Raw genomic sequence first — 11,138 nt, 5'->3', positions numbered from 1 at the left:
TGACTCCCAGTCCAGTGGGCCTTCTATATGACACCTCCTTCTGCTGCTGTTTACAAATTTATTCACCTGGATGGAAGCTATTGCAGTGGGAGATGCAGTGGAAGGAGCTGATTCAGAAGTGTAAGAGTGGGGGCAGCTCGGGTTCTGCTTGGCTGAGGATACTGTTTCCCTTTTTTAGGCCTCTGCTTTCTCATCTGTAAAATAAGGATAATAACAATCCAATTCTCTGAGGTGTGTGGGAAGGCTTTGGAAGTTTTATGGAGCTAGGAAAGGTTATTGAACATTATTGCTGTTTTGATTACCTATCGCTATGTAAAAAAGCACCCCAAAACCTAACAGTTGAAAACAACCATTTTATTTGTTCATGATTGTGCACTTTAGGCTGGGCTCAAGTGGATGGTTTTTCTACAGATCTTGCTGGTGATCATTCTGGCAGTTGTATTCAGCTGGCAGGTTGGTGGATGGCTAGGATTCTGACTCTTCCCATTTGGTCTCTCTAGCCATTCTTCTTACATGTTTGTTCAGGTTCCCCAGGAATGAGCATTCCAAGAGGATAAACCAATGTACAAGCATCAATTAAGTCTCTGCTTGCATCATGCTTGCTAATGTCCCATTGGCTAAAGTTGGTCACATGGCCAAGCCCAGTGTCAATGTGGGAAAAGACTATATAAGAATGACTCTTGGGAAGTGTGGCTCATTGGGGGCCTTAAAGTAATGACCTAGCACAATTATTTCATCGTGTCTGACCAATTGCTAGAGTAACGCAAGTGCGCCTTTACCTGCAGCATGAAATATGATGGTCCTTGAGTCTCCCCACTCAGAATTCTCTCTCCTGATGAACTAGCCCAGAATCTGATGTTACCTTTGCTTTGCAGCTTTGGCCTGGCAAGACTAGGCTTTCAGAAACCAGATTAGGTTTCAAACTGTGGTACTAATCCAAATGATTGATGTGGCTGTCTATATGTGGAGGACTCATGTAATCCCCCCAACAACTCTATTAAGTAGATATTATTCTCTGTATTTCTTGTACGAGGCACAGAGAGGTTAAGAAACTTGCCCAGGTTCACACAGCTAATAAAGGGCAGAGCCAGGATTCAAACCCAGGCAGTCTGACTTTAGAAACAACACTCTCTATGACCTGGATCAAGAACAGGAGTGGAGGTTCATAGGAAAGACAGGTGCTGATATCAAGAAAAGGGAAAATGATACTATACAGACAAAAATAGTATCTATAATCTACACCACCCATTAATACCCATAAAAAGATAATGTGCCATTTAGAGCACAATTTAAAGAACATTTTATGTTCTTTACGCAGATACCCGAGTACTTGAGGATCTTCCTGTCTTTTCCAGTTGTGATTCTTTAAGTCTCAGGTCGCCTGGTTGGATCCCAGCTAAATTTTTGGGCCATTTGGTCAAGAATTCCTGAGGTACAGCAGCAAATAAAAACATCTGATATGGAGAAGTGGCTTGGGAGAAATAGATAGAGAACATAAAGGGGAATGTGGTGGATGGCTCTTACAGAAATGCACCTGGGAGGCAAGGGCTGAAGTAAAGTTGATAGGAAAGTCTTGGGAAGTGTGTGTGAATCTTCTGAATATTGGGGTTGGGAAGGGGGTGACATGTATCTGTCATTTCCTGGACATTCAATCTTTTTTGAATAAGATGCTCTAGAGATGGCTTTTCTTGTTAGAACAAATGCCACAGACACAAAACCTCTCTTGTTTATATTTCTTCTAATGTGCTTCTGCTTGACCAAGTGAGCCCCTAATGTCAATTTCAATTAATGTCGCTGCATCTGATCTTGGTGTTGCAACTCATGGATGCAGTGGTGAGGGTGGAGCTGGGGGTGGTGGTGGTGGAGACGGTCACTGGGAAGTGGGAGGAGGTATCCCCCTCTTATTAGGAGGCTGATAGTACCTGGTGAAGGAGGCATTGGGAGGGAAGGTATGGAATGATTTGCTTCCTACTTGATGAAGATCATACTTTAAAGATGCCAGCCTGTCTACTATAGATAAATTTGGAGACCTAGTAGTAAGGAAGAGAGGAGAGATAGGGCTCCAGGGCTGAGCCAGTGAGGAGTGAGACAAACACCCTTCCATTGACCTATGAGAGCTTTCTGCTGTCATGGGGGGCGGGGTGCCTCTTGATTCTGCTACATGTACTTCCCCTCTCCCAGCTAGGATAGCTCAAAGCTGGTGGTCTCACAATAGCATGTATGTGACGTGAGCTCAGCACTGCAGTGGGATGGAGCAGAGTTTGAGGTAGAGGAAGAGCAAAGTTCAGGGGAAGGTAGAGACAGTGACAGCTTGCCCCCCTCCCTCCTTTTCTCTCTTCATTTCTTCCTCCTTAACAAAGGGAATTCTTTTGTTCAGGAAAGATGGATTTATTTTCTCCAGGAGAAGAGCCTCAGGAACAATTAATTCTCTTTCCTTTGAGAAGTCAGAGCTCTTGTTTTCTTTTATCCTCTTTATCATTAACAACAATTATTAGAAGAGCTTACTATTTTTTGAGGACCTTCTATGTGTCACGGACACTATACACATTATTGTTAGTCTTCCCAACTTTCAAGATAAATGTAATTTATGTCCATTTTACAGAGGAGAAAATTGGGGCTTAGAGAGTTTGAGGAACTTGTCCAGGAAGAGGCAGGGTTGGGTTGGAACTGAGGTGTGTTCATTCGATTTCTGGCTCTGATGTCATAATTACTGAACACTTGGGAGATTTGGGCTCCTGACTAAGATTTGCCAATGAGTGCATCCAAATGAGAAATGTCTTCTTTTAGTCTCAGATGTCCATAGTGACAAGGATTAAACACAGAGTTTAACCTGCCCTGGACTGTAGAAGTCAACACGAGAGGTCTCCCCACCCTGGTTCTGCAACTTTTCTTTCTGATGGGCAGTTTTCAGAATTCATGACACAGGAGTTACCCTCTCTGGGTCTCATTTATTTGTAAAACGGGTGAGTTGGACTAAATACCTACAAGGATCAGATCAGTCCAATCCAATTGGACAGCACTTATGGGGGCTTCTTGTTTGGCTATGTTGGAGGGATACAAAGATTGACAAGACATGCCTCCATTCTCTAGGTAAGCTGGATGTGTGTTCTCTAATAGCTTGGAGAGTGGAGCCTTTCATTTAAACACAGCCAGGGGCAAGTGTGCTAGGGGGAAGTGTGTGTGGCAGGGGAAATGAGATAAGCTTCATGAGGAAATGCTCCTCCCCTTTTCTGACCCTGTGGTTCCAATGCCATCTTTTTTGTTCTTGATTTCTGAGAGAGAGAGAGAGAGAGAGAGAGAGAGAGAGAGAGAGAAGGCAGGGTGAGCGGGGGAGGGTCAGAGAGGGAGACACAGAATCTGAAGCAGGCTCCAGGCTCTGAGCTAGCTGTCAGCACAGAGCCTGATGTGGGGCTCAAACCCACGGACCGTGAGAACCCACGGACTGTGAGATCATGACCTGAGCCAAAGTCAGACGCTTAACCGACTGAGCCACTGAGGTGCCTCTCCAATGCCATCCTTGTATCCATCCCACATCCCTATTGACAATGATTGGTTACAGAGTGGGCACTTGGCTTAAGCTGGGCCAGTCACAGTAACCTGATCTCAGCAGCAGTGGATAATTGGTCTAAGGATGAGCACCCACTCATGTTGGGTCAATCGAAGTCCTTCTTAAGGACTGAAATTCTGTCATTAAGACTGGAAACAAAGCTTCAGGCTCTCTGGTGGAGCAGCTAAGAGTTGAGTGGTGAGCTGCAGCAGCGGAGTGTTCAGCCTTGAGAAAAGCTTATATGCAGAGAGAAGGAGAGACCAGGACTAGGGAGGAATCCTAGCAACATCTAAGTCTCTGACCCTGTCACTTCAGCTCTCTGACCTCCTAATATCTTCCAGATAGATTCCTTTTCTACTTCTCTAAGTTCAACCTCCACCCCCTACCCCTCCCCCCTTATTGGCTACTGAGAATCCTGTCTATATGCCAGTGTGGGGAAGGAGATTTGGGTCAAAGCTGGGGGTGGGGCTACTCCTCACCCCAATTAGGGAAGCACCAAGAAAGAGTTTATTCTCAAAATGGTGGACAGGAAGGGGTGAACATCATTCCCACTGGAAAGTGCATTAGTATGGGAGGCAGGAATTTAGGAATTTATTCCATTGGTCTTTCTGTCTGTTTTTGTGCCATTACCATACTGTCTTGATGATTACAGCTTTGTAGTAGAGGCTAAAGTCTGGGATGGTGATGCCTTCCGCTTTCGTTCTCTTCAATATTACTTTGGCTATTCGGGCTCTTTTGTGGTTCCATACAAATTTTAGGATAGTTTGTTCTAGTTTTGAGAAGAATGCTGGTGCAATTTTGATTGATTGCATTGAATGTATAAATTGCTTTGGGTAGTAATGACATTTTAACAATATTTATTCTTTTGATCCATGAGCATGGAATGTTTTTCCATTTCTTTGTGTCTTCTTCAATTTCCTTCATGAGTTTTCTATAGTTTTCATCATACAGATCTCCTATATCTTTCGTTAGGTTTATTCCTAGGTATTTTATGGTTTTTTTGTGCAATTGTGAGTGGGATCAGTTTCTTGATTTCTCTTTCTGTTGCTTCATTATTGGTGTATAAAAATGCAACCAATTTCTGTACATTGATTTTGTATCCTGCAACTTTGCTGAATTCATGGATCAGTTCTAGTAGGCTTCTGGTGGAGTCTGTTGGGTTTTCTATGTAGAATATCATGTCTGCAAAAAGTGAAAGTTTTACTTCCTCTTTACCAATTCTGATGCCTTTTATTGGGAGAGAGGGAATCTTATGCAGGCTCAGCACTGACAGCTTGGAGCCCCATGAGGGACTTGATCTCACAAACCCTGAGATCATGCCCTGAGCCGAAATCAAGAGTTGTATGCTTAACAGGCTGAGCCACCCAGGTACTCCTACGTGCATTTATTTTTTAAAAAATCCTTACAGCAACTCTATAATGTGGGGAATTAATTGTCCGTATTTTGCAGATAAGAACCTGAGTCTTGAGAGGTGGAGTAAATTGCTTAAGAGCACACAGCTGGTAGGTAGTGAGGGGAGGTTTGGACCCAAATTGATTAGAAGGCATGAACTAGCAGCTCATAGGCCAAACTCAGCCCTAAGAGGTGTGTCTTTTGTCCAGGGCAGTGCTCTTGTTTTAAAAAATTTGAAATAGTTGCCAGCACTTAAAAACCAGATGATTTCATATAAAACTTTGGACTTAGAGCTCTTCTTTCTTTTTTTAATTTTAAAACCTGGCACCTGGCAATACTGGGCACCTCCATCCTATAGCTGCCTCCTCTAGAAGGAGCCTGAACTCCCAGCTTGCTACAGGCCCTATTACTCTTTATTATCTTACACCTAACTCACTTTGCTCATTTATGGTACCTGCCTGGCCCTGAGGCATCTGATTTCTCAACCCCTGTTCTAACAACAAATCTTCCTCAATGACTTCTTACATCCCTCCATTTCTATCTGCTCCTACAGCTCCTGCTGATTCTCTCCCTACCACCTCTCCCTCATCTGCTCCTTCCACTTCATTCACCTGCCTTCGTTCTGTGCCTCCAATGAAGACACTGTTAGGTCCTTCTGTTCTCCCCCTCTACATCCATCTTCCTAATCCTAGCTGGGGTAGCTTTATAGACATTACTGCCAAATTTTGAAGAGGGATTCACCCATTCAGGGTGAGCTCACAGGGCAGAAATAATTCTAATCGTGGGGAGAGGGAGTGGTTGAATGTATACCTTGGGACTCAGAAGGCCTTTGGTTCAAATCCTGATTCCTTTGTCTACCATCTGTGAGACACTGGGCAGGTCACATTTTCTCATCTGTGAAATGAAGACAGAACAGATCCCAAAGTTGAATCAGATTACTTCTAAAGTTTCTTCCAAGCTTGACACTTTATCATTTTTAAATGTTTATTTTTGAAAGAGAGAACACAAGTTGGGGAGGGGCAGAGAGAGAGGGGGACAGAGGATCGATTTGAAGTGGGCTCTGTGCTGACAGCGGCAAGCCTGATGCAGGGCTTAAATTCATGAACTGGGAGATCAGGATCTAAGCTGAAGTTGGACTCTCAACCGACTAAGCCACCCAGATGCCCTGACACTTTATCATTTTAAAGCAACCTCTGCTTGAAACTTTTTAGTGGTTACCACCATCTACTTAGTTGAGTGTAGATAGCAATTCCTCCAGATACTAGTTCTAGTCTACCTTTTATAGCTCATCTTTTCCATCTCAGCTCATACCCTGTGCTGCAGAAACCCCAAGCTCTTACATTCATTCCTGCCTTTATGTTTGCTATTCCCTGTCAGGAATACCTCCCAGCATTCTGTAAACAAATGCCCCATAAAAATGTGAGGCATTATACCTCCAACTATTGAACCCTACTCATCTGTTAGGAAACCTGTTTTCTTTTCTTCTTTTTTCCTTTTTGAGAGAGAGAGAGAGAGGGAAAGAGAGAGGGAGAGGGAGAGTGTGCATGAGCAGGGGAGGGACAGAGAGAGAGGGAGAATCTTAGGCAGGCTCCACACCCAGTGAGGAGCTAGATCTCATGACCATGAGATCATGACCTAAGCCAAAATCAAGAGTCAGACACTTAACTGACTGAGCCACCCAGGTTCCCAGGAAATCTGTTTTCATTGCAAGTTACAAAATCACCAACTACAACTATTCAAACTATAAAGACATATTGGTTCATGGAAAAGTCTAGAGGTAGGTCAGGTTTCAGGTATGTTTTTAGCAGGTCTCTGGCCCATTTCTTCTAGAATTTTCTTACTCCTGTCTTCCTCCACGTGATGGCTTTACTTCTTTGGCTGGTTTTCCCTCTTGGTGGATTTGATGGTCAATTTTATGTGTCAACTTTACTTAGCTAAGGTATGCCCACATAGCTGGTAAAAACATTTCTGAGTGTGTCTGTGACGGTGTTTCTGGAAGAGACTAGCATTTGAATTGGTACACTAAGATCACCCTCAACAATGCAGGTGGGTATCATCCAATCTGTTGAAGGCTGAACAGAGTAAAAGGCAGAGGAGGGCAAACTTGCTTTTAGCTTGAAATGAGACATCCATCTTCTCTTGCTCAGGACATTGGACATCACCATTGCTAATTCATGGGCTTTTGTACTTTGACTGAATTACACCACTGGCTTTACTGGTTCTCTAGCTTACAGATGGCAGATCATGGGAATTCCTGGCCTCTATAACCATGTGAGTCAATTCCTATCACCTATTTCCATCTATACCTATATATCCTATTGGTTGTTTCTCTGGAGAACCCCAATACAGTGGCTAAGAAAAAATTCTGCCACAACTCCAGGCATCATAGCCTATACCACGTGTCCTGAAGGCAAAAGAATGTTTCTGCTTCATTCCTCTCCTTTATTGGACCAACAATAGTAGGTCCTTGATAATTAGGAGGCAGGTTAGTATAGTGTTCAGCATGCAGCCTCTAGAACTTGACTCTAGCACTTAGTAGCTATGTGACCTTGGGAAAGGTAACCTCTGTGCCACAGTCTACTCATCTGTACAGTAGGGATTATAATAGGACCTACCTTTAGGGCTGTTATGGGAATTAAATATATTTGAAAAGTGTTTAGCACATTGCCTGGCAACTAGTAAATGTACCACCTCAGCTCGTATTGCCAGCATATTCTTCAGAAACATCTCCCTTCATACCGTGATCTTCAAGAATTCTTCTGGACAACATAGAGTATTCCTTTTTTTTTTTTTTAATTTTTTAAATATTTTATTTACTTCTGAGAGACAGCATGAGCAGGGGAGGGTCAGAGAGAGAAGGAGATGCAGAATCCGAAACAGGCTCCAGGCTCTGAGCTAGCTGTCAGCACAGAGCTCGATGTGGGGCTCGAACCCACGAACTGTGAGATCATGACCAGAGCTGAAGTCGGACACCCAGCCGACTGAGCCACCCAGGCGCCCCAACACAGAGTATTCCTAACACTTCTCTGTTTAATTCATAGTCATTCATTCAACAAATATTAGTTCTAGGGACTGAGGAATGAGCAAAACAGACAAAATCCTGTCTTTGTGACGATCATAAAAACTATAGTAGAAGGTGGGGATGGGAGAGAGACAACAAACAAACAGTGTTTGAGGTGGTAATAAGTGCTATGAAGAAAAATCCAGCAGGAAAAGGCACAGAGAAGTAGGTGTTGCTACTTTAAATGTGGGCCAGGGAAGACTTCTCTGAGCAAGTGACATTTGAGTGGAAATCTGAAGGAGTGAGCCATGCTCACATCTGAGAGGAGAGTGTTTGAGGCAGACACAACAGCAAGTGCAGAGGTCCTGTGGTTAGCAGGATGCTTGGGGTGTCAGAAGGACAGCCAGGAGCCCAGTATGGCTGGAGCAGAGTGAGAGAAGGTGCAAGCAGTACAAGAGAGGATAAGCAGAAAGGTAGCAGAGAGTAGATCACGTAGGACCTTTGAAGCCATGAATATAATCCTGAGTGCCAGTAGAAAGAGGATTATCACTTGCCCAGGGAGGGGTGAGCACCTGGTGGTGGAACGGATGGGAGGGCAGAGAAAGCTTTTCAGAAGAGGTGGTTCCTCAGTTGAGTTTTGAAGGATGAACAGGAGGCATCTAGGCAGAAGGGGAGGAGGAGTCCAAGTAGAGAATGTGCTACAGCAGAGGATGCTGAGAGACTGTGGTGTATTCAAGTGTACATGGTAAGGCCAGTACAAAGGGAGGGAGGTGAGGGGTCAGGAATGGTCAGTAACAGAGCCAAGGAGATTGGCAGGGAACAATTCCTTAACTGGTTGATTGACTGATTCATTCATACAAGTGTAATTTATTAAACACCAGGTCTATGCCAGACATTGCACTAGGTCTGGTATCCGTGATGTACCCAACCAAAGATGCTTGGTGTACCCAACCAAAGAACTTACCTTCTAGTGGGGAGACAGACAAAAACACACCAACGGACTAATAAATGACAAGACTAAGAAATACCATGAAGGAAAAATAGTAAGAGACTAAACTAGAGAACATCTTTAGGTGGGGTGGGAAAGGCCTGAGGGAGGTGATATTTAAACAGAGATTTGAGGCAGAAGACGGAACCAGAAGTTAGAAGAGGGAGGAAGAACGTTCCTGGCCTTGGTCTCAGTATCACTATTTCTCCAATTTGATTTCTCTTCCTTTGAGAGCAGACACGGACGTCATCAAACAATACAAGCGAAGCTATAATTGCTGGTCTCGCGGGGCCAGGATTCCATTCAAACTGTGCCCTGTTCTTAGGACTCCCGTTACCTTAGGCGGGTTCTGGGGGAAGCGATGTGAAAAACACGATCATGAAATCACAGGTCGGCCACAAGATTTCGGACAATTCCCAGCCTTCAAGGAAGTCTGTAGCTGAGGGCAGAAGGGCAACCTGCTGCGTGTGCTGTTTGAAGGCCCTTCCGCCTGTTCCGGGGAGGCTGGAACACCGATTTGGGTGAGAGTTTCCGATAGGAGAAATATTCAGAAGCGAAGACCGCCACCCAGATCAAGTTACCAAACGTTTCCCGCATCCCAGAAGGGGAAACATACTTCAATTTAACCTCCTTTGTAGGTGGGAGTGGCGCCTCCTCTCCAAACCCGACCCAACTGCTGCCTCTCCGCCCAGTCCTAGCCTAGGCTGCGAGGAGCTAACCTCGCCCAGTCCACGCACCTGGCTCGCTGAATGGGAAAGGACCTACGCTCCTCCCTACGCCACCTCTTCGGCACTCTTCGGCACAGCCCCCGCCAACGTGTTTGGGCCCCGTCTCCAGACCCCGCCCACCTTCAGCACCAGCCAGGCGCTCTTGCTATGGGCCACGCCTCCTTCCGGCTCTTCCCCAGAGTGGCCACCTTTGGGTCTCCTCCTTCCTGCTCGGCTTCCGGGCACGCCTCCTTCTGTCCCGCTTCAATTTTTCCTCCCTCCTGGGTTTCTCTTCAGCCCCGCCTCCGGCCCCCTCCGCTAAGGGTGTCGTTTCGCCCAGCCTAGCCTCGGTCTCCCTCCACCTTTGACTCCTCCTACGGGCACGGCCTCCGTTTAGCTCCACCCACATCCCCGTGCTTTCAAGCACGGCCCTGGCTCCTGGCTCGGCGCGGCCTCCGTGGTGTTCATACCTGCCTTGCGCGTCTTCTCAGCCCTGCCCCGTCTTCGGCTCGCTGATTGGTGTAGGAGAGTCTCTCTCTTCCAGCCCTCAGCCCCGCCTCTCCTGGCTGCCCCCTCGGTCCCTCCTCCCAGTCAGGCCCCGCCCCGGCCCCGCCTTCCTCTTCTCCCCGCCGAAGCTCTGGACCTTTCCAAAGCGAGGCTGAGCGGGTGGGGAAAGCCCCTGCGCCCGGGAAGCCGGGCTGTGTCAGGGTGGGGCTGCGGACTCCTAGCGCTGTGTTCTCGTGTCCTTCTCTTGAGAAAGAGGCAGGGCCGTGGAGGGAGGGCCCGGGACCGGAGCAGGAGCGGCGGGTGGGGCCAAGCTGAGGGAAGCTGTTCAGGGCACCCCCACCCTCGCGCCCTTCAGTGGTGCCGGCCGAGGGAAGGACTCGCGGCTGCGGGGCTCGCGCGGCTGTCAGTGNGGGCCTCTCCCGCGTGTGTGCTCCGCTCCTCACGCAGCGGCCGGAGCCGCCTTCTTCCTCCTTCGCTCCCTCCCTTCCGCCCCCGAGTGCGGCGGCACCGCCTCCTTCCGCGCCGCGCGGCTTCCTCCAGACCTCTTGGCGCGGGTGAGTGGGGACCACGGGCGTCTCCTTAAAGGTGCGGGGGAGTGTTCCTCGTTCCTTTTCGGCTGCCCACCTCTTCGCTCGAGTTCCTGCCTATTTTTAGAAACTCTTTCTTCGGCCATTCTGGGCGTCCCGGGAGCGGGAGTAACTCCCGGCCCCCTCCGCCCGCACCTCCTCTCCACCCCCGGGCCCGCCGCCCCGGGTCGCTGGCTCGGCCCATCCTCGCCTGCCCCCCAGCCACCTGGCGTTCCTTAGCCGATTCCTCCCCGCGGGCCGGGCCTGGGCCAGGAGTTGGCGGGGTGGGCCCGCGCCCGCTCGGAAGTTGGAGTCTTTGTGCTCGCGCCCCGCCCCACCGGGCGAGGGGAGGAGGGGAGGGAGCGGAGGCCGCGCTGGGGAGGCCTGGGCGGGCTCGGGCTCGGTCCCGGCTCCGGCCCGGGCTTCTTCC

At 47.7% G+C, this 11,138-nt stretch overlaps 1 protein-coding gene and 1 long non-coding RNA gene across 7 annotated transcripts in view; one reads left to right on the top strand and one right to left on the bottom strand.

Annotated features, from left to right (window-relative positions):
* Window positions 1-4,031: 4,031 nt before the first annotated feature.
* LOC144235729 (uncharacterized) lies at window positions 4,032-10,211 on the bottom strand. 2 transcript variants are annotated; one of them, XR_013336304.1, is made up of 4 exons: window positions 10,106-10,211; window positions 9,266-9,432; window positions 5,750-5,833; window positions 4,032-4,729 (listed from the first exon to the last, which is right to left on the bottom strand). It is a non-coding gene; the product is annotated as an uncharacterized LOC144235729 (long non-coding RNA). The 2 variants fall into 2 exon arrangements; XR_013336303.1 differs by lacking the exon at window positions 10,106-10,211 and having other exon boundaries at window positions 9,266-9,535.
* Window positions 10,212-10,556: 345 nt separating this feature from the next.
* The window catches only part of RALY (RALY heterogeneous nuclear ribonucleoprotein), a 77,236-nt gene continuing 76,654 nt past the window's right edge, over window positions 10,557-11,138 (top strand). For 4 of the 5 annotated variants that reach the window (XM_077769315.1, XM_077769309.1, XM_077769312.1 and 1 more), the window contains exon 1: window positions 10,557-10,696. The gene's annotated coding sequence lies outside the window, so the exon portion shown is untranslated. Of the gene's footprint in view, window positions 10,728-11,138 lie in introns of all 5 variants that reach the window. The other variant, XM_077769314.1, reaches the window with a different exon arrangement.

This window comes from Crocuta crocuta, unplaced genomic scaffold (genome assembly GCF_008692635.1).
Source record: "Crocuta crocuta isolate KB4526 unplaced genomic scaffold, BGI_CrCroc_1.0 scaffold445, whole genome shotgun sequence".
In the NCBI taxonomy this organism is placed as follows: domain Eukaryota; kingdom Metazoa; phylum Chordata; class Mammalia; order Carnivora; family Hyaenidae; genus Crocuta; species Crocuta crocuta.
This window is presented reverse-complemented; position numbering and strand designations above follow the sequence as displayed.